Here is a 19,910-nt window from a genome sequence, read left to right on the forward strand (position 1 = left end):
CTGTCCGTTTGCGCAAGCTCGATGCATTCCCATGCTGCCGCCGCTGCCTCCCACGCAGGCTACACCCAGGGTTGGATCTTCATCTTCTTGTCCTTCCGTTCGCTTGAAGCCCGGTGACCGCCCTCCAATGAGGGCGCGAGGAAGTGCTGTGCCGGTCTGTCCAGCGGCGGCTGGGTTAGGAGCGAACCAGACTGGAGGATGGAGTCAATGAATTTGGATTTTTCCTTCTGTCGATCGATATGGGAGGCGCTCGTTTGAGTCGCGAGCCTTCTATAGGGCCTGCCTTGCACTTATGTTACTGGCCCATCCAAATTGAAACATTTTTCTTCATTTTTTACATTGCCTGGTCATGCGTTGGGACAAACAAAACTAGCGTGGGCCAACCTGGACGACTCAAACTAGGTGCACACTTTCCATCCACTTGAGGCGGCCGCCCATACCAGCCCCTATGGTGGCGTCACCCCTTTTTGCGTGTATGATTGGATAGTGAAAAATATTCTAGTGGCGCTTTTGATTTACCCACAGAATGGGTGAATTGCTTGTTTCTATGAACTGAGTTCGCCAATAATGTGAAGGATGCCAGTCTTTTAATCCTATTGTAGATTGCTTAGATCTTGATATGCCAAAAGTAATCGCATGAAATATACAGTAAAAGCTAGTGTGATGTGTTTGGCTACAACTAGTCTGACTACACGTCATCATATAACATATCAAGGACGCACCATCTTACCAGATTAACCATTCGACTTACCCATGCAGTGTGGGAAGAAAGAAGTATTGGGACTGCGTATCCAAGCAATTGATGCCATGGACTCCTTCGTACAACCTTGTTAGAGAAAAAGAAGTTGTAGTGTGTCTGTACAAAGAACTAGCGTAAGTTCAGTTACCTGCATCTCGGAATTTTAGTTAGCCACTTATTGCAAAATTGTTCAATTACGTTGCTTAGCTTAATTTAGTTTGCTACTGATTACATAATGGCACAGCCTGTTAATCATATTGTAGACTGCGCCTATCTATGTGTTTGATACTTACTGTTAAGAATTACCTGTTTGCCTTAACTTAAATATCTACTTGTTTGTTTAACTGCTTTGCTGCTGCAATAGCGAGTTACAATGATCTTAAAATAACTACTTTTCAGCATCCAATTGAAACTCTTTAATTCCTTGTTTGTTTAACTAGTTTGCTGTTATAACTCCCAGTTGAAATGTTTTGCTAACTTCAACTTTTTTGAATCCAGTCGGAAATTTAATGGCAAAACAGGTTAGCCCAAGATCAAAGAGCGAGGTCCCCATGGACGTTGCATTATGAATTGCCAACTGCTGATGCTCTAGAGGCTAAACTAGGGGTAGAAAGAGATTTTGCTTCTACAATTAGAGATGAAGTTGACATGTTGAGGAAGCAAACAACACAATCACAAGCAGTACTCAAGACAACCATTAAATATTTGGTGGATTTCAAAACGAAGCAAGCTGAGACTGACCAGATTGTTAAGGTCCTGAAGGAAAAAAGGAAATTAAATTCCTACTTGGTAAATCATAGGTGAAATGTTCTTTCCATTGTTGAATAACCTTTGTGTTGTCTGTTCATGTAATCAATCAAACCATTTGTTTTAGAGATCATGTAATAATTTTTTTTGGTTTGTAATTTTATTTGAGCACAAGTCTGTATTAATTGATAAGACTCGGAGACATTTCATTTGGATTTTTGTGCCAGACCTACGAATATGCCAATCGGGCTGAATGTGCATTCAGCAATAGTAGTAGTATAGATGGACCATAGGTGGCACGCATCGGAAAGGGCAAAGATGCTGGCTAAAAAAAGGATGCTTTTGTAGCCAAAAAAAGTACAACGGCATGGCTTATGTATGTTAGTTGATATTATTGATCCATATAATCTATAAGTGTTTGTTTGTCTATTAGTTCTATACATTCTTGGTTGATTGACTCGGTATTTGAATCTTGATACATCGCTTGTGTACATATCTAAACTGGAGTACACATTATGCTGTGTGTGACATTTGAGTTGGACATGAAGTGTTCCAAATATTCGAATTCACCTTAAACTGGATTCTAGTTTCTGAATTTGAGTATCGGCATTTGTAAACCATATTCATATATGACAGTGGAATACATCTTTGTCATCCTTTTGAAGATATATAAAAACACATAGAATGATTTATAAAGATTCATATAGGAATACAAAATGGATTCAAATTTAGTTGCCAGGGTAAACATGGATGCTTATTGTCGCAAAATTCGAAAGAAGCAGCAAAATGTCCACTCCCACGTCGGCTGTCCGAAGCCAAGTGTTTGGGAGATGGAAATTACTGTCTACCCATTACACAGACAATCCATCGGCCCGATTTCCACTGCTCTAAATAGGGGTAGGTTAGTAACTTCAGTTAGCCGTGACACGACCACCTCTGAGACCATTCCGACATGGTGGGCGTCAAACATGGGCAGCAAAACAAGCTCGACTCGGCCGAAATCGATGTAGGCAAATATTTTCAGTAGGGGCAGGTTTGTAACTTCACTCAGACGTGACACAACCGCCCTACCTGTCAGCCCCGTTCATACACCATGGGCGCCAACCATGGGCGCCAACCACCCTCTCCTCGCCCGAAATCGCTCTGGGAAAATGTTAGCGAGATGCGAGATTACCGTCCTATCCCCAACCGACGAGACGTCCAAATTTTAAATGGGGGCTAAGTTCGTAACTTTCCCATATTTCAGACAGGCGCGTCCCAAAAACATGGTTCCCCGCACCTCTCGCTCCATTTTCCCATTCATACACCGTCCGTGCTAGAACACCCCATCCCCACACCAATCTCCGTCCGCCACCCCATCCATCGCCGCCGTCCTCCACCACATCCATCGCCACCATCCTCCACCATGCCGGAGCGCCTACCAAGACCGCGTCGTCCACTACGAGAGATGGACGTTTCTCATCCACGACGACGGACCAATAGCCTTGCATCGTGTCCTCTCACTTCATCGGCGTCGTCGTCCTCTTTGCCGGGGCCGCTAACACGACCTTCTCTTCCACCGCAAAGGGACTTATCCCCCTATGCACCCATCTATCGTTGCAGATCTGCTTCAACGCCACCGACAGCCATCGCACCCCCGATGCCTACACGGCACCGCAAGAGAGGTGGTACTTCATATCTCCTCAACTTTTTGATCACAACCAGAAAGTAGATCTTATTAACTTGGTTACTCTACTTTCTTTTCAGCTCGTAGAATTTAGTTCTTAGTTCGAAGCAAAAAATGGATGCTAAATATCATTTCTCTAGTTTGCAGCTTCAAATCTGCCATGGCACAGCCATAATACGATTTAATTGATCATGCTTAGGGTTTAATTGATCATGTTGGTTTCGTGGTGGTTTCTTTAATAGAAATCGGACGGGAAACCCTCTTTTGCTAAAAAAATATGCTTAGAGTTTCCCCCTTTTATGATCACTATACGATCAGAAGACGTGCTTCGTGTCATAATAACACTGCTCCACCCGTCAAGATAAACAAGCTTAGTTGTTCAAATATGAATCTGATATTATTAAAACAGAGTTGTTTAATTGGTCAGCTAAATGTTCCTAAATTAGTTCCGAAAATGCATGTTCGCCGCTCGGGTGTGTATCTCTACAGGGTGCCCACGGTGGGCCGGCCCACCCTGGGATTTTGGATCGTCCAAGGCCCCGATTCTCCTCTGTTCTGCTGCGTGCTTCCAATCTCTACTCGCCCCCAGCCGCCTGCCTCATCAGTGACTTGCCGTCCCCGGACGCATGACTCTAGGAGGAGACGCCGGACTAATAGGAGGCCAGGAGCCGCTCGCCCAACAGCGTCACCGCTACCCGGGCGCGCCGCCGTGCCTACCTTCCCAGTCCGTTTAGGGCTCAGGCGTGCAACACCCACCAAGCCAACCGGATTTATCCTGAGATACGTCCTCAACACTCAACAACCACTCCTCATCACCCATTTTCTAATTGATTCATTACTCATTAGGCAGGACTGTCATTAGGGTTTGTTGTATGCTCAGTGCTACCTACACTTAATGGTTCAGATGTATTTCGGTAATCTTTAGTACCTCTAAAGTTCACAGGGTTTTCAAAATTCTGGCCCTCAGAACAGAAACTAGTCATTTTGGATTGTTGGTCATAGTAACATTGACCCAGATTACTACTGCAAGCCAGGTTTGTTGACAATTTTACTTGTCTTTTGGTGGCGCCAATGGCTTGCTTGCTATTAAGAGGGGATGAGGTGTTGCTCAATGGCTTGCTTGCTCAAAGTGCTTAGTGATATGCTCCAAAACCCTCAACCACTTTCTCATATCCACATATGTCTCAAACCAAAAGTCAAACTCGGCCCCACCAAAATTTTCTATCTGGCGCCACCGAGTTCAGTTGACATAGCTGTTGGGGAACATAGTAATTTCAAAAAAATTCCTACCCACACGCAAGATCATGGTGATGCACAGCAACGAGAGGGGAGAGTGTTGTCTACGTACCCTCGTAGACCGTTCACGGAAGCGTTATATCAACGCGGTTGATGTAGTCGTACGTCTTCACGTCCGACCGATCCAAGTACTGAAAGCACGACACCTCCCAGTTCTGCACACGTTCGGCTCGGTGACGTCCTCGCCTTCTCGATCCAGCAAGAGGGGCGAAGTAGTAGATGAGTTCCGGCAACACGACGGCGTGGTGACGGTGTTGGTGAAGAACAATCTCGGCAGGGCTTTGCCTAAGCACTTCGATTAAGCGTGCGGACCCTACGGGTTCGAGAACTATGTAGACATGACCGAGACACCTCTCTGGTCAATAACCAATAGCAGGACCTGGATGCCCATATTGGCTCCTACATGTTCTACGAAGATCTTTATCGGTCAGACCACATAACAACATACGTTGTTCCCTTTGTCATTGGTATGTTACTTGCCCGAGATTCAATCGTCGGTATCTCAATACCTAGTTCAATCTCGTTACCGGCAAGTCTCTTTACTAGTTTCGTAATACATCATCCCGCAACTAACTCATTAGTTGCAATGCTTGCAAGGCTTATAGTGATGTGCATTACCAAGTGGGCCCAGAGATACCTCTCCGACAATCGGAGTGACAAATCCTAATCTCGAAATACACCAACCCAACAAGTACCTTTGGAGACACCTGTAGAGCACCTTTATAATCACCCAGTTACGTTGTGATGTTTGGTGACACACAAAGTGTTCCTCCGGTAAACGGGAGTTGCATAATCCATAGTCATAGGAACATGTATAAGCCATGAAGAAAGCAATAGCAACAAACTAAACGATCAAGTGCTAAGCTAACGGAATGGGTCAAGTCAATCACATCATTCTCCTAATGATGTGATCCCATTTATCAAATGACAACTCATGTCTATGGTTAGGAAACTTAACCATCTTTGATCAACGAACTAGTCAAGTAGAGGCATACTAGTGACACTCTGTTTGTCTATGTATTCACACATGTATTATGTTTCCGGCTAATACAATTCTAGCATGAATAATAAACATTTATCATGAAATAAGGAAATAAATAATAACTTTATTATTGCCTCTAGGGCATATTTCCTTCAGTCTCGCACTTGCACTAGAGTCAATAATCTAGATCACATCACCATGTGATTAACATCGATAGTTCACATCATCATGTAATTAACACCCATAGTTCACATCGCCATGTGACCAACACCCAAAGGGTTTACTAGAGCCAATAATCTAGTTCACATCGCTATGTGATTAACACCCAAAGAGTACTAAGGTGTGATCATGTTTTGCTTGTGAGAGAAGTTTAGTCAACGGGTCTGCCACATTCAGATCCGTACATATTTTGCAAATTTCTATGTCAACAATGCTCTGCACGGAGCTACTCTAGATAATTGCTCCCACTTTCAATATGTATCCAGATTGAGACTTAGAATCATCTGGATCAGTGTCAAAACTTGCATCAACGTAACCCTTTACGATGAACCTTTTGTCACCTCCGTAATCGAGAAACATATCCTTACTCCAGTAAGGATAATTTTGACCAATGTCCAGTGATCTACTCCTAGATCACTATTGTACTCCCTTGCCAAACTCAGGGCAGGGTATACAATAGGTCTGGTACAAAGCATGGCATACTTTATAGAACCTATGGCTGACTCATAGGGAATGACTTTCATTCTCTCTCTATCTTCTGTCGTGGTCGGGTTTTGAGTCTTACTCAACTTCACACCTTGTAACACAGGCAAGAACTCCTTCTTTGACTGTTCCATTTTGAATTACTTGAAAATCTTGTCAAGGTATGTACTCATTGAAAAAACTTACCAAGCGTCTTGATCTATCTCTATAGATCTTGATGCTCAATATGTAAGCAGCTTCACCGAGGTCTTTCTTTGAAAAACTCCTTTCAAATATTCCTTTATGCTTTGCAGAATAATTCTACATTATCTCCGATCAACAATATGTCATTCACATATACTTATCAGAAATGATGTAGTGCTCCCACTCACTTTCTTGTAAATACAGGCTTCACCGCAAGTCTGTATAAAACTATATGCTTTGATCAACTTATCAAAGCGTATATTCCAACTCCGAGATGCTTGCACCAGTCCATAGATGGATTGCTAGAGCTTGCATATTTTGTTAGCACCTTTAGGATTGACAAAACCTTCTGGTTGCATCATATACAACTCTTCTTAAATAAATCCATTAAGGAATGCAGTTTTGTTTATCCATTTGCCAGATTTCATAAGATGCGGCAATAACTAACATGATTCGGACAAATTTAAGCATAGATATGAGTGAGAAATTCTCATCGTAGTCAACACCTTAAACTTGTCAAAAACCTTTTTGCGACCATACTAGCTTTGTAGATAGTAACACTACTATCAGCGTCTGTCTTCCTCTTGAAGATCCATTTAATCACAATGGCTTGCCGATCAATAGGCAAGTCAATCAAAGTCCATACTTTGTTCTCATACATGGATCTCATCTCAGATTTCATGGCCTCAAGCCATTTCGTGGAATCTGGGCTCATCATCACTTCCTCATAGTTCGTAGGCTCGTCATGGTCAAGTAACATGACCTCCATAATAGGATTACCGTACCACTCTGGTGCGGATCTCACTCTGGCTTACCTACGAGGTTCGGTAGCAACTTGATCTGAAGTTACATGGTCATCATCATTAGCTTCCTCACTAATTGGTGTAGTAGTCATAGAAACATATTTCTATGATGAACTACTTTCCAATAAGGGAGCAGATATAGTTACCTCATCAAGTTCTACTTTTGACCCACTCACTTCTTTCGAGAGAAACTCCTTCTCTAGAAAGGATCAATTCTCAGCAACAAATATCTTGCCTCCGGATCTGTGATAGAATGTGTACCCAACAATTACTTTTGGGTATTCTATGAAGATGCACTTCTCCGACTTGGGTTTGAGCTTGAAACTTTTTCACATAAGCATTGCAACTCCAAACTTTAAGAAACGACAGCTTAGGTTTCTTGCCAAACCATAGTTCATACGGTGTCGTCTCAACGGATTTAGATGGTGCCCTATTTAACGTGAATGTAGTTGTCGCTAATGCATAACCCCAAAATGATAGTGGTAGACCGGTAAGAGACATCATAGATCGCACCATATCTAATAAAGTACGGTTATGACGTTCGGACACACCATTACACTGTGGTGTTCCAGGTGGTGTGAGTAGTGAAACTATTTCACATTGTTTTTAACTGAAGGCCAAACTCTTAACTCAAATATTTTACTTCTGCGATCATATCGTAGAAACTTTTATTTTTGTTACGATGATTCTCCACTTCACTCTGAAATTATTTGAACTTTTCAAATGTTTCAGACTTGTGTTTCATCAAGTAGATATACTCATATATGCTCAAATCATCTGTGAAGATCAGAAAATAATGATACCTGCCACGAGCCTCAATATTCATCGGACCACATACATCAGTATGTATGATTTCCAAAAAATCTGTTGCTCCCTCCATTGTTTCGGAGAACGGAGTCTTAGTCATCTTGCCCATGAGGCATGGTTCACAAGCATCAACTGATTCATAATCAAGTGATTCCAAAAGCCCATCAGCATGGATTTTCTTCATGCGCTTTACACCAATATGACCTAAACGGCAGTGCCACAAATAAGTTGTACTATCATTATTAACTTTGCATCTTTAGGTTTCAATATTATGAATATGTGTATCACTATGATCGAGATCCAACGAACCATTTTCATTGGGTGTGTAACCATATAAGGATTTATTCAAGTAAACAGAACAACAATTTATTCTCTTACTTAATGAATAACCGTATTGCAATAAACATGATCATATCATATTCATGCTCAACGCAAACACCAAATAACACTTATTTAGGTTCAACACTAATCCCAAAAGTATAGGGAGTGTGCGATGATGATCATATCAATCTTGGAACCACTTCCAACACACATCGTCACTTCACCCTTAACTAGTCTATGTTCATTCTGCAACTCGCGTTTCGAGTTACTACTCTTAGCAACTGAAACAGTATCAAAATACCAAGGGGTTGCTACAAACACTAGTAAAATACACATCAATAATCTGTATATCAAATATACCTTTGTTCACTTTGCCATCCTTCTTATCCGCCAAATACTTGGGGCAGTTCCGCTTCTAGTGACCAGTCCCTTAGCAGTAGAAGCACTTAGTCTCAGGCTTAGGACCAGACTTGGGTTTCTTCACTTGAGCAGCAACTTGCTTGCTGTTCTTCTTGAAGTTCCCCTTCTTCCCTTTGCCCTTTTCTTGAAACTAGTGGTCTTGTCTACCATCAACACTTGATATTTTTCTTGATTTCTACCTTCATCGATTTCAGCATTACGAAGAGCTTGGGAATCGTTTCCGTTATCCCTTGCATATCATAGTTCATCACGAAGTTCTACTAACTTGGTGATGGTGACTAGAGAATTCTGTCAATCACTATTTTATCTAGAAGATTAACTCCCACTTGATTCAAGCGACTGTAGTACCCAGACAATCTAAGCACATGCTCACTGCTTGAGCTATTCTCCTCCATCTTTTAGCTATAGAACTTGTTGGAGACTTCATATCTCTCAACTCGGGTATTTGCTTGAAATATTAACTTCAACTCCTGGAACATCTCATATGGTCCATGACGTTCAAAACGTCTTTGAAGTCCTGATTCTAAGCCGTTTAAGCATGGTGCACTAAACTGTCAAGTAGTCATCATATTGAGCTAGCCAAATGTTTAGAACATCTGCATCTATTCCTGCAGTAGGTTTGTCACCTAGCGGTGCATCAAAGACATAATTATTCTGTGCAGCAATGAGGATAAACCTCATATCACGGATCCAATCCGCATCATTGCTACTAACATCTTTCAACTTAGTTTTCTCTAGGAACATATCAAAAATAAAACAGGGGAGCTAAACGCGAGCTATTGATCTACAACATAGATATGCTAATACTACCGGGACTAAGTTCATGATAAATTAAAGTTCAATTAATCATATTACTTAAGAACTCCCACTTAGAAAGACATCCCTCTAATCTTCTAAGTGATCACGTAATCCAAATCAACTAAACCATAACCGATCATCACGTGAAATGGAGTAGCTTTCAATGGTGAACATCAATATGTTGATCATATCTACTATGTGATTCACGCTCGACCTTTCGGTCTCAGTGTTCTGAGGCCATATCTGCATATGCTAGGCTCGTCAAGTTTAACCTCAGTATTCTGCGTGTGCAAAGACTGGCTTGCACCCATTGTAGATGGACGTAGAGCTTATCACACCCGATCATCACGTGGTGTCTGGGCACGACGAACTTTGGCAACAGTGCATACTCAGGGAGAACACTTTTATCTTGAAATTTAGTGAGAGAACATCTTATAATGCTACCATCAATCAAAGCAAGATAAGATGCATAAAAGATAAACATCACATGCAATCAATATAAGTGATATGATATGGCCATCATCATCTTGTGCTTGTGATCTCCATCTCCGAAGCACCATCATGATCACCATCGTCACCGGCACGACACATTGATCTCCATCGTAGCATCGTTGTTGTCTCGCCAATCTTATGCTTCCATGACTATCACTACCGCTTAGTGATAAAGTAACGCATTATAGCGCAACTGCATTGCATACGGCTCCTGCCAGTTGCCGATAACTCGGTTACAAAACATGATCATCTCATACAATAAAATTTAGCATCATGTCTTGACCATATCACATCACAACATGCCCTGCAAAAACAAGTTAGACGTCCTCTACTTTGTTGTTGCAAGTTTTACGTGGCTGCTACGGGCTTAAGCAAGAACCGTTCTTACATACGCATCAAAACCACAACGATAGTTTGTCAAGTTGGTGTTGTTTTAACCTTCGCAAGGACTGGGCATAGCCACACTTGGTTCAACTAAAGTTAGAGAAACTGACACCCGCCAGCCACCTGTGTGCAAAGCACGTCAGTAGAACCAGTCTCGCGTAAGCGTACGCGTAATGTCGGTCCGGGCCGCTTGATCCAACAATACCGCCGAACCAAAGTATGACATGCTGGTAAGCAGTATGACTTATATCGCCCACAACTCACTTGTGTTCTACTCGTGCACAACATCAACGCATAAAACCTAGGCCCGGATGCCACTGTTGGGGAACGTAGTAATTTCAAAAAATTTCATACGCACACGCAAGATCATGGTGATGCATAGCAACGAGAGGGGAGAGCGTTGTCTATGTACCCTCGTAGACCATTCCCGGAAGCGTTATATCAACGCGGTTGATGTAGTCGTACGTCTTCACGTCCGACCGATCCAAGTACCGAAAGCACGACACCTACAAGTTTTGCACACATTCGGCTCGGTGACGTCCTCGCCTTCTCGATCCAGCAAGAGGGGCGAAGTAGTAGATGATTTCCGGCAGCATGACGGTGTAGTGGCGGTGTTTGTGAAGAACAATCTCCGGAGGGCTTCGCCTAAGCACTACGAAAACTATGAAGGAGGATAAACTAGAGGGGACGGGGTTACCGGCACACAGCTTGGTGTTTCTTGATGTGTCTTTGGTGCTAGCCCTACTCCTCTATTTATATGTTGAGCCCTGGGGTCGAAAGTTGGAGTAAAAGCCTCCTCAAAGTCGGATTCACCCGAAAGGCAAGAGTCCTTCTCGGACTCTAGGGCTAGACGCTAGGGTTCCCGGTGTCTACCCCCTAGACGCCAGGGTTCCTGGCGTCTAGCCTCTAGTCTCCGCAAAACTTCCTTTTGCACTTTCCAAAAGCCTCGTGAGCTTTCCCCTTTGGCCTAGATAAAGTGTTCTCGTGCCCAAACATTTCGGGAAACATCCGGAACCCCTTCCGATGAATTCCGGAACCCTTCCGGAGATCAAACACTACTATCCCATATATCAAACTTTATCTCCGGACCATTCCGGAGTTCCTCGTCATGTCCGTGATCTCATCTCAGACTCCGAACAACATTTGGTCATCAACATACATAACTCATATAGTACTATATCGTCAACGAACGTTAAGCGTGCGGACCCTACGGGTTCGAGAACTATGTAGACATGACCGAGACACCTCTCTGGTCAATAACCAATAGCGGGACCTGGATGTCCATATTGGCTCCTACATATTCTACGAAGATCTTTCTTGGTCAGACCACATAACAACATACATTGTTCCCTTTGTCATCGGTCAGACCACATAACAACATACATTGTTCCCTTTTTCATCGGTCAGACCACATAACAACATACATTGTTCCCTTTGTCATCGGTATGTTACTTGCCCGAGATTCGATCATCGGTATCTCAATACCTAGTTCAATCTCGTTACCTGCAAGTCTCTTTACTCGTTCCTTAATACATCATCCCGCAACTAACTCATTAGTTGCAATGCTTGCAAGGCTTATAGTGATGTGCATTACCGAGTGGGCCCAGAGATACCTCTCCGACAATCGGAGTGGCAAATCCTAATCTCAAAATACGCCAACCCAAAAAGTACCATTGGAGACACCTGTAGAGCACCTTTATAATCACCCAGTTAATTTGTGACGTTTGGTGACACACAAAGTGTTCCTCCGGTAAACGGGAGTTGCATAATCTCATAGTCATAGGAACATGTATAAGCCATGAAGAAAGCAATAGCAACAAACTAAACGATCAAGTGCTAAGCTAACGGAATGGGTCAAGTCAATCACATCATTCTCCTAATGATGTGATCCCGTTAATCAAATGACAACTCATGCCTATGGTTAGGAAACTTAACCATCTTTGATCAACGAGCTAGTCAAGTAGAGGCATACTAGTGACACTCTGTTTGTCTATGTATTCACACATGTATTATGTTTCCGGTTAATACAATTCTAGCATGAATAATAAACATTTATCATGAAATAAGGAAATAAATAATAACTTTATTATTGCGTCTAGGGCATATTTCCTTTAATAGCCACTGCCAAAAACCCTAATCAATTCAGTCTCACCAGTGGGATCTTGGTCTCACCGAGATGGGCTTGCAAACTCTCTTTTGCTTATTGCAATAATGTCAGTCCCACCGAGACATGCAATCGGTCCCACCGAGTTTGCTTGGCCAATTCTCTTTTTTTCTTATTACCCAAATCGATCCCACCGAGTTTGTGTAATCGGTCAAACCGGGTTGAGGCTTTACCCTAACCCTAGCACATCGGTCCCATCGAATCGATTATATCGGTCCCACCGAAAACCCTAACGGTCACATTTTGAACTAAATCGGTCTGGCCGAGTTGTATGATTCGGTCCCACCGAGTTTGGTGATTTGTGTGTAATGGTTAGATTTTGTGTGGAGGCTATTTATACCCCTCCACCCACTCTTCATTCAAGGAGAGAGCCATCAGAACATGCCTACACTTCCAACATATATTTTCTGAGAGAGAACCACCTACACTTGTGTTGAGGTCAAGATATTCCACACCAACCACATAAATCTTGATCTCTAGCCTTCCCCAAGTTGCTTTCCACTCAAATCATCTTCCCACCAAATCCAAATCTTGTGAGAGAGAGAGAGAGATGAGTATTGGGGAGACTATCATTTGAAGCACAAGAGCAAGGAGATCATCATCAACACACCATTCGTTACCTCTTGGAGAGTGGTGTCTCCTAGATTGGTTATGTGTCACTTGGGAGCCTCCATCAAGATTGTGGAGTTGAACCAAGAAGTTTGTAAGGGCAAGGAGATCGCCTACTTCGTGAAGATCTACCCGAGTGAGGCAAGTCCTTCGTGGGCGACGGCCATGGTGGGATAGACAAGTTTGCTTCTTCGTGGACCCTTCGTGGGTGGAGCCCTCCCTGGACTCGGGCAACCGTTACCCTTCGTGGGTTGAAGTCTCCATCAATGTGGATGTACGATAGAACCACCTATCGGAACCACGCCAAAAATCTCCGTGTCTCCAATTGCGTTTGCACACTCCAATCCCATCCGTTTACATTCTTGTAACTTGCATGCTTTACTTTCCGCTGCTCATATACTCTTGTCATGCTTACTTGATATGTATTGTGAATGTTTAAACTTGTGCTAAAACTCTACTTGAACCCAAAGAAGTTAAAAACTGCAACTTTTCTTACTCAAAGTCTATTAACCCCCCCCCCTCTAGACACCTCTTCTCGATCCTTTCACACGGGCATGAGTATGAAATACTAATTTCAACTCTTGGAACATCTTATATGCTTCGTGGAGTTCAAAACATTTTTGAAGTCCCGGTTCTAAGTCGTAAAGCATGGTGCACTAAACTATCAAGTAGTCATCATACCGAGCTTTGCCAAACGTTCATAACGCCTGCATATGCTCATGCAATAGGTCCGTCACCTAGCGGTGCATCAAGGACATAATTTTTCTATGCAGCAATGAGGATAATCCTCAGATCCTGGATCCAATCCGCATCATTGCTACTAACATCTTTCAATTTATTTTTCTCTAGGGACATATCAAAAATAAACAGGGAAGCTATGTGTGAGCTATTGATCTACAACATAGATATGCAAATACTATCAGGACTAAGTTCATGATAAATTTAAGTACAATTAATCATATTACTTAAGAACTCCCACTTAGATAGACATCCCTCTAATCATCTAAGTGATCACGTGATCCAAATCAACTAAACCATGACCGGTTATCACGTGAAATGGAGTAGTTTTCAATGGTGAACATCACTATGTTGATCATATCTTCTATATGATTCACGCTCGACCTTTCGGTCTCAGTGTTCTGAGGCCATATCTGCATATGCTAGGCTCCTCAAGTTTAACCCGAGTATTCTGCGTGTGCAAAACTATCTTACACCCGTTGTAGATCAACATTGAGCTTATCACACCCGATCATCATGTGGTGTATCGGCACGATGAACTTTGGCAACGGTGCATACTCAGGGAGAACACTTTTACCTTGAAATTTAGTGAGAGATCGTTGATACGTCTCGAACGTATCTACTTTTCCATACACTTTTGCCCTTGTTTTGGACTCTAACTTGCATGATTTGAATGGAACTAACCCGGACTGACGCTATTTTCAGCCAAATTACCATGGTGTTATTTATGTGCAGGAGCAAACGTTCTTGGAATGACCTGAACTTCATGGAGCCACCTTTCAGAAAATAAGAAAAATACCTACCAAAGATGAAGCCAGGGGGCCCACCGTCTCTCCACGAGGGTGGGGAGCGCGCCCCCTACCTCGTGCGCCCCTTGTTGCCTCTCCGACTCCAACTCCACCTCCACATATTGAGTTTCGGGGAGAGAAAAATCAGAGAGAAGAAATCATCGCATTTTACGATACGGAGCCGCCGCCAAGCCCTAAAACCTCTCGGGAGGGCTGATTTGGAGTCCGCTCGGGGCTTCGGAGAGGGGGATCCGTCGCCATCGTCATCATCAACCATCCTCCATCACCAATTTCATGATGCTCACCGCCGTGCGTGGGTAATTCCATCGTAGGCTTGCTGGACGGTGATGGGCTGGATGGGATCTATCATGTAATCGAGTTAGTTTTGTTAGGTTTTGATCCCTAGTGTCGACTATGTTCTGAGATTGATGTTGCTATGGCTTTGCTATGCTTAATGCTTGTCACTAGGGCCCGAGTGCCATGATTTCAGATCTGAACCTATTATGTTTTCATCAATACATGAGTGTTCTTGATCTTATCTTGCAAGTCTATAGTCACCTATTATGTGTTATGATCCGTTAAACCCAAAGTGATAATAATCGGGATACTTACCGGTGATGACCGTAGTTTGAGGAGTTCATGTATTCACTATGTGTTAATGCTTTGTTCCGGTTCTCTATTAAAAGGAGGCCTTAATATCTCTTAGTTTCCGTAAGGACCCCGCTGCCACGGGAGGGTAGGACAAAAGATGTCATGCAAGTTCTTTTCCGTGAGCACGTACTACAATATTCGAAATACATGCATACATTACATTGACGAACTGGAGCTTTTCATATATTGTTCTTCGCTTATTTACTTTCCCATTGCTATTGCTATCATCACTACAAAATACCAAAAACATTACTTTTACTACTCTTACCTTTTGCTACCGTTATAACCACTATCATATAGCTTTGCTACTAAATACTTTGCTGCAGATACTAAGTTTCCAGGTGTGGTTAAATTGACAACTCAGCTACTAATACTTGAGAGTATTCTTTGGCTCCCCTTGTGTCGAATCAATAAATTTGGGTTGAATACTTTACCCTCGAAAATAGTGGCGATCCCCTATACTTGTGGGTTATCAAGACTAATTTCTGGCGCCGTTGCCGGGGAGCATAGCTCTATTCTTTGAGTCACTTGGGATATATATCTGCTTATCATTATGAAGAACTTGAGAGATCCAAAAACCAAGATCTATCCCTCAACTACGAGGGGAGGTAAGGAACTGCCATCTAGCTCTGCACATGATTCACCTTCGTTTATGAGTAAGTTTGCGACACGTACACCTGCTTCTGCTATTCGTTCTGATATGTCGCATGTTATTGATGATGCCACTTCTGCTATGCATGATACTTATGATGAAACTACCTCTATGCCTGATACTACTATGCCACTTAGTGATTTTCTTGATGAACAAATTGCTAGGGCTAGAGAGATTGAAAATATTGAATCTGATGATACTGATGAAAGTGATCATGAAGAATCACTTGTTATTCCTAAGGGTGTCGAGGGTTTGGAGCGACATATGCCAATGGATGGCTTATCATGGTGGGGGCGAGTAGAACATTGCTGGTGCCTGGAAACGGGATGAGGCGAAGACATGCACGCCGGCGAATCTTACCCAGCTTCGGGGCTCTCCGGGGAGATAATACCCCTACTGCTGCTCTGCTGGGTCTCCGCATGATCACTATGGTCAAGTGTTTACACGGTTGCTCCTTGAGCTGTGTCTGGTGGTAGAAGAGGGCAAGGCTAGCTCTCTCCTTCTATCTGGTGTGGTGTAGAACTACTAGAATCCAACCCTTTGCATGGGTGCCCTGGGGGGTTTAGATAGGCCTACCCCCAGGTGTACAATGGTAATTCATTTGGGCACGGGCCCCGCCGTCAGTGCCTCTGACCTCCGACTTCTCCGCCGACTACTGGGGCCCGCCGACTGGTGGGCCCCGCCGACTGGTCTGGTACGGGGCCAATAGGCCGCGTCCGCCGCAGGCGGGTCTTGCCGGCCGCTGATTACTGTAGTCGTGCTTCTGATGACGCAGGCTTGGTCATGGGGTCGTGGCAACAGCCCCGCCGCTTGGCGGGCAATCAATGTGGCCACTTCTCATCTCATCTTGATTAATGGCGCGTGGGCCCCGGGGGAGGGCTCTGCCGACTCCCCCGGGCCGACTCCCGACGGGTCCGACTAGCGGTTCTCCCGCCGTCTCCCGAGGTCTCGCTGACTGGTGGGCCCCGCCGCCTCCGGGCCGTACAGACAAGCCGTCGTGGGCGCAGGACTTAGTACTTTGGTGCTGATGTCAGGGCCGGCCGGGCAATAGTGCCACACCGCACGGTGATCTTTCCGGGTACGGCGTGCTATGGCCATGCCTGCCCTTGGTAAGGGGCGAGAGTGAGCTTCACTGTAGCCACGCCTCTGCCCCGTCCCCTTCGATGAGGTCATGGTTTGTTGGAGTCGCCGGTCGACTCCCCAAAGCCGGCTTCTCTGGAAGTCATCCCTCGGACTCGGCCGTGAGCGGGTAGTCGGCCGCCCTGCCGTCGACTCCTCAGGAGGCGGCTCTTCGTCCTGGAGTCTTGAGGGGCGCAGCCTGCCCCGATGTCTTGAAAGGTTATGGGACTCGGGTTGGCCTACCCGTGGCCCATTACTCCGACAGTAGTCCTCGAAGCTGGTGAGGTGCCGCAGACGATTGGCCGAGAAGCCTCAGCAGTTTCTCTCTCCGGGTGCTCGACACACGGTCTTGATTGACTTCTTCCGGGCCGTCTAGAAGGAGTCGGACTTGCTCAACTCGGACTTCACTCAATTTCAACTTGCTCGGTATTTCGAACGTCGCGGCGGGATTTCAAGTGGCGTGCTAGCTAAGCCTCCAGGCCGCCGCCCGTTCTTGGCCTGTCACGCGAGGGCACGTGGCCAGGCCATCCTGCCAGCCTACGCGCGCGACGGGATAGGCCCATAGGCGGGGCCCGCCACTACCGCGCCTCGGTGCCCGAGCGGATCCGCTGTGGCCTCGGTGGATGGTTGGGATTCCTGTGGAGTTACTGCGTGCAGTAACTTTACAGGGACCGTGGGGGGTGTGGGGTTGTGGGCGTAGTAAATCCCCACGTCCACCCTCTCGGCTTCCCAGCCCACGGGGCTATAAGTAGGGGGAAGTGGGGGGCACGCGCGCCCCTCCTTCCCACTACCCCTCGCTTTCTTCCTCCTTGCTGCTCTTCGCTCTCCTCCTCCTTGCTGCTCCTCGCTCTCCTCCTTGCTCCGCCGCACGCCCAAGCTCCTGCGAACGCCGCGGTGACAGCTCGCGACGAGTTCTTCCTCCGCTGCCGCGCCTCCCCCAGTGCGCTCCGGCACCTGGGACGGTTCCGAAGTCCATGAAGACCACATCGAGTTCCTCCGCCGGACCTGTCGGCTTCCCGGCGAGGATCGCGTGCAGGTGCGTCTTGCGCTGGAGGGGGAGATTTCCCCCGCCCCGCACGAGGGCGAGCGGGTCATCTTTTGCTCGCACTGCCTACGCGGGCTGGGGCTGCCGGCGAGCAGCTTTTTCCGATCTTTCATGGAGTTCTACGGACTCTAGCCGCACCACCTCACCCCCAACACCGTGGTGCTGCTGTCCGCCTTCATGGCCTTGTGCGAAGGCTTTCTCGGAGTCCTCCCCACCCTTGAGCTTTGGGGGGAGTTCTTCTTCTCCAAGCTCGGCACCCAGGCCGCGGGCGTGCTGGCTCAATGCGGCACCTTCATCGCCGTGCGAAGGTCAGGAGCCGACAACCCCTTCCCCTCCATCTCGCTGATAAAGTCGATGAAGATGTGTCAGAGGTCCTACTTCTACATTAGGAACGTCGCCACGAGGGGCGACTGGGTCAATCTGCCAGCTTTCGAAGCCGGCCCGCCGGCTGGGAGACTGCCCAATTGGTCGTACCGAGCCAGGTCGCTAACGCCTGCGGGAGCCGGCGCCATCACGCGACTCCGAGTGCTGACGCAGTCGGAGGGTCTGACTGGTCCGGACCTGCTGGCCGCCCTCGTGACGCGCCGAGTTCTTCCACTCCAAGGCCGCCCTCACATGATATGCCAGATGAGCTGGCGCCGCGACCCAAGTCGAATGTGCACCAAGGACATGCCTCACGAAGAGGTGGCCCTCATGGTGAACTACCTTTCGGACAGCAGGCTCCCGGAGGACTGGCGATTCAGCAAGGAGCCGTACTCCCGTGCCAACCCCCCGCCCGTGGTGAGTCGCCTTTCCTTTCTTTCTTTCAGATTGTCTTCTTCTTGCCGAGTTTTGTTTTGACCAGTCTGCCTTGGATAGAATCCCCTTCTTCACCCACCAGCCGGCACCTCGGGGCTGGCCCGTGAGTTCCTCGCCGACCGGGCGGAGAGCGACGTCGATGACCCCGATCTGGGGGCGGCGGCTTTGGAAGACGACGCCGAGGGAGGAGGAGGGACTGCAGGCGACTTCAGGCGACTTCAGGCCTTCGGCTACCTTCACCGACTGGCATGAAGACTGCACCGAGGGAGAAGTCCCCCCTCGCCATCGGCCAGGAGCCAGCCAGCCTGGCGCGGGCTCTTCTACCGTGCCGGGCGCTCCAGGCGGCGAGAAGAAGCGCAGGGCCATGCCGACTTTGTTCGGCAGTCGGCCGAAGAAGCCCAAGGGCTCGGTTGCGGTGACCCGGCGGGATGAGGCAGCCGCGAAGGCCATCCGCTTCCGTAAGGAAGTGAAGAAGCCGCTGTTGGTCTTTGCGTAAGTATTCTGTCTTCGAAGTTTTATTCTTTCTTCATGATTTGTCTGAGCCTCTTCTTGCCCCTCTTTCTTCAGGGCTCCCCTCTCTCTTGAGCGGGTCGCCGCCGCCTCCTTCATGGGGTCAGCGGAGACGTCCGCCACCACTCGGCGGATTGACCCCGCTGCTGACCTCCGGGAGGCGACGGAGCGGAATGCACAGGAGAGGCGCAACGAAGAAGAGGCCCTCCGCCTGGAGAAGGCGGGGGCCGACAGGGCGGAGGCCTCCGCTAAGAAAAAACTAGCGGAGGCCGAAGCCGCCGCCGCGGCGAAATAGCAGGCTGAGGAAGCCGCACGCCGCCAGTCGGCCTTGCTCGTCACCCCGCCGAACTCCGCGCCGCCGCCTCCGGAGCTCACGGGGCCAACTGGAGAAGCCGATGGGGAGAATCTCGTCGAGGAGAGGGAAGGCGGCGACCCCTCTACTCCGGACGTGAATGTTCCGCCGTCGCCTCCGCCGCCGTCTGACGGCGCGCAAGGC

The sequence above is a fragment of the Triticum urartu genome, chromosome 3, assembly GCF_003073215.2.
Source record: "Triticum urartu cultivar G1812 chromosome 3, Tu2.1, whole genome shotgun sequence".
Classification (NCBI taxonomy): Eukaryota; Viridiplantae; Streptophyta; class Magnoliopsida; order Poales; family Poaceae; genus Triticum; species Triticum urartu.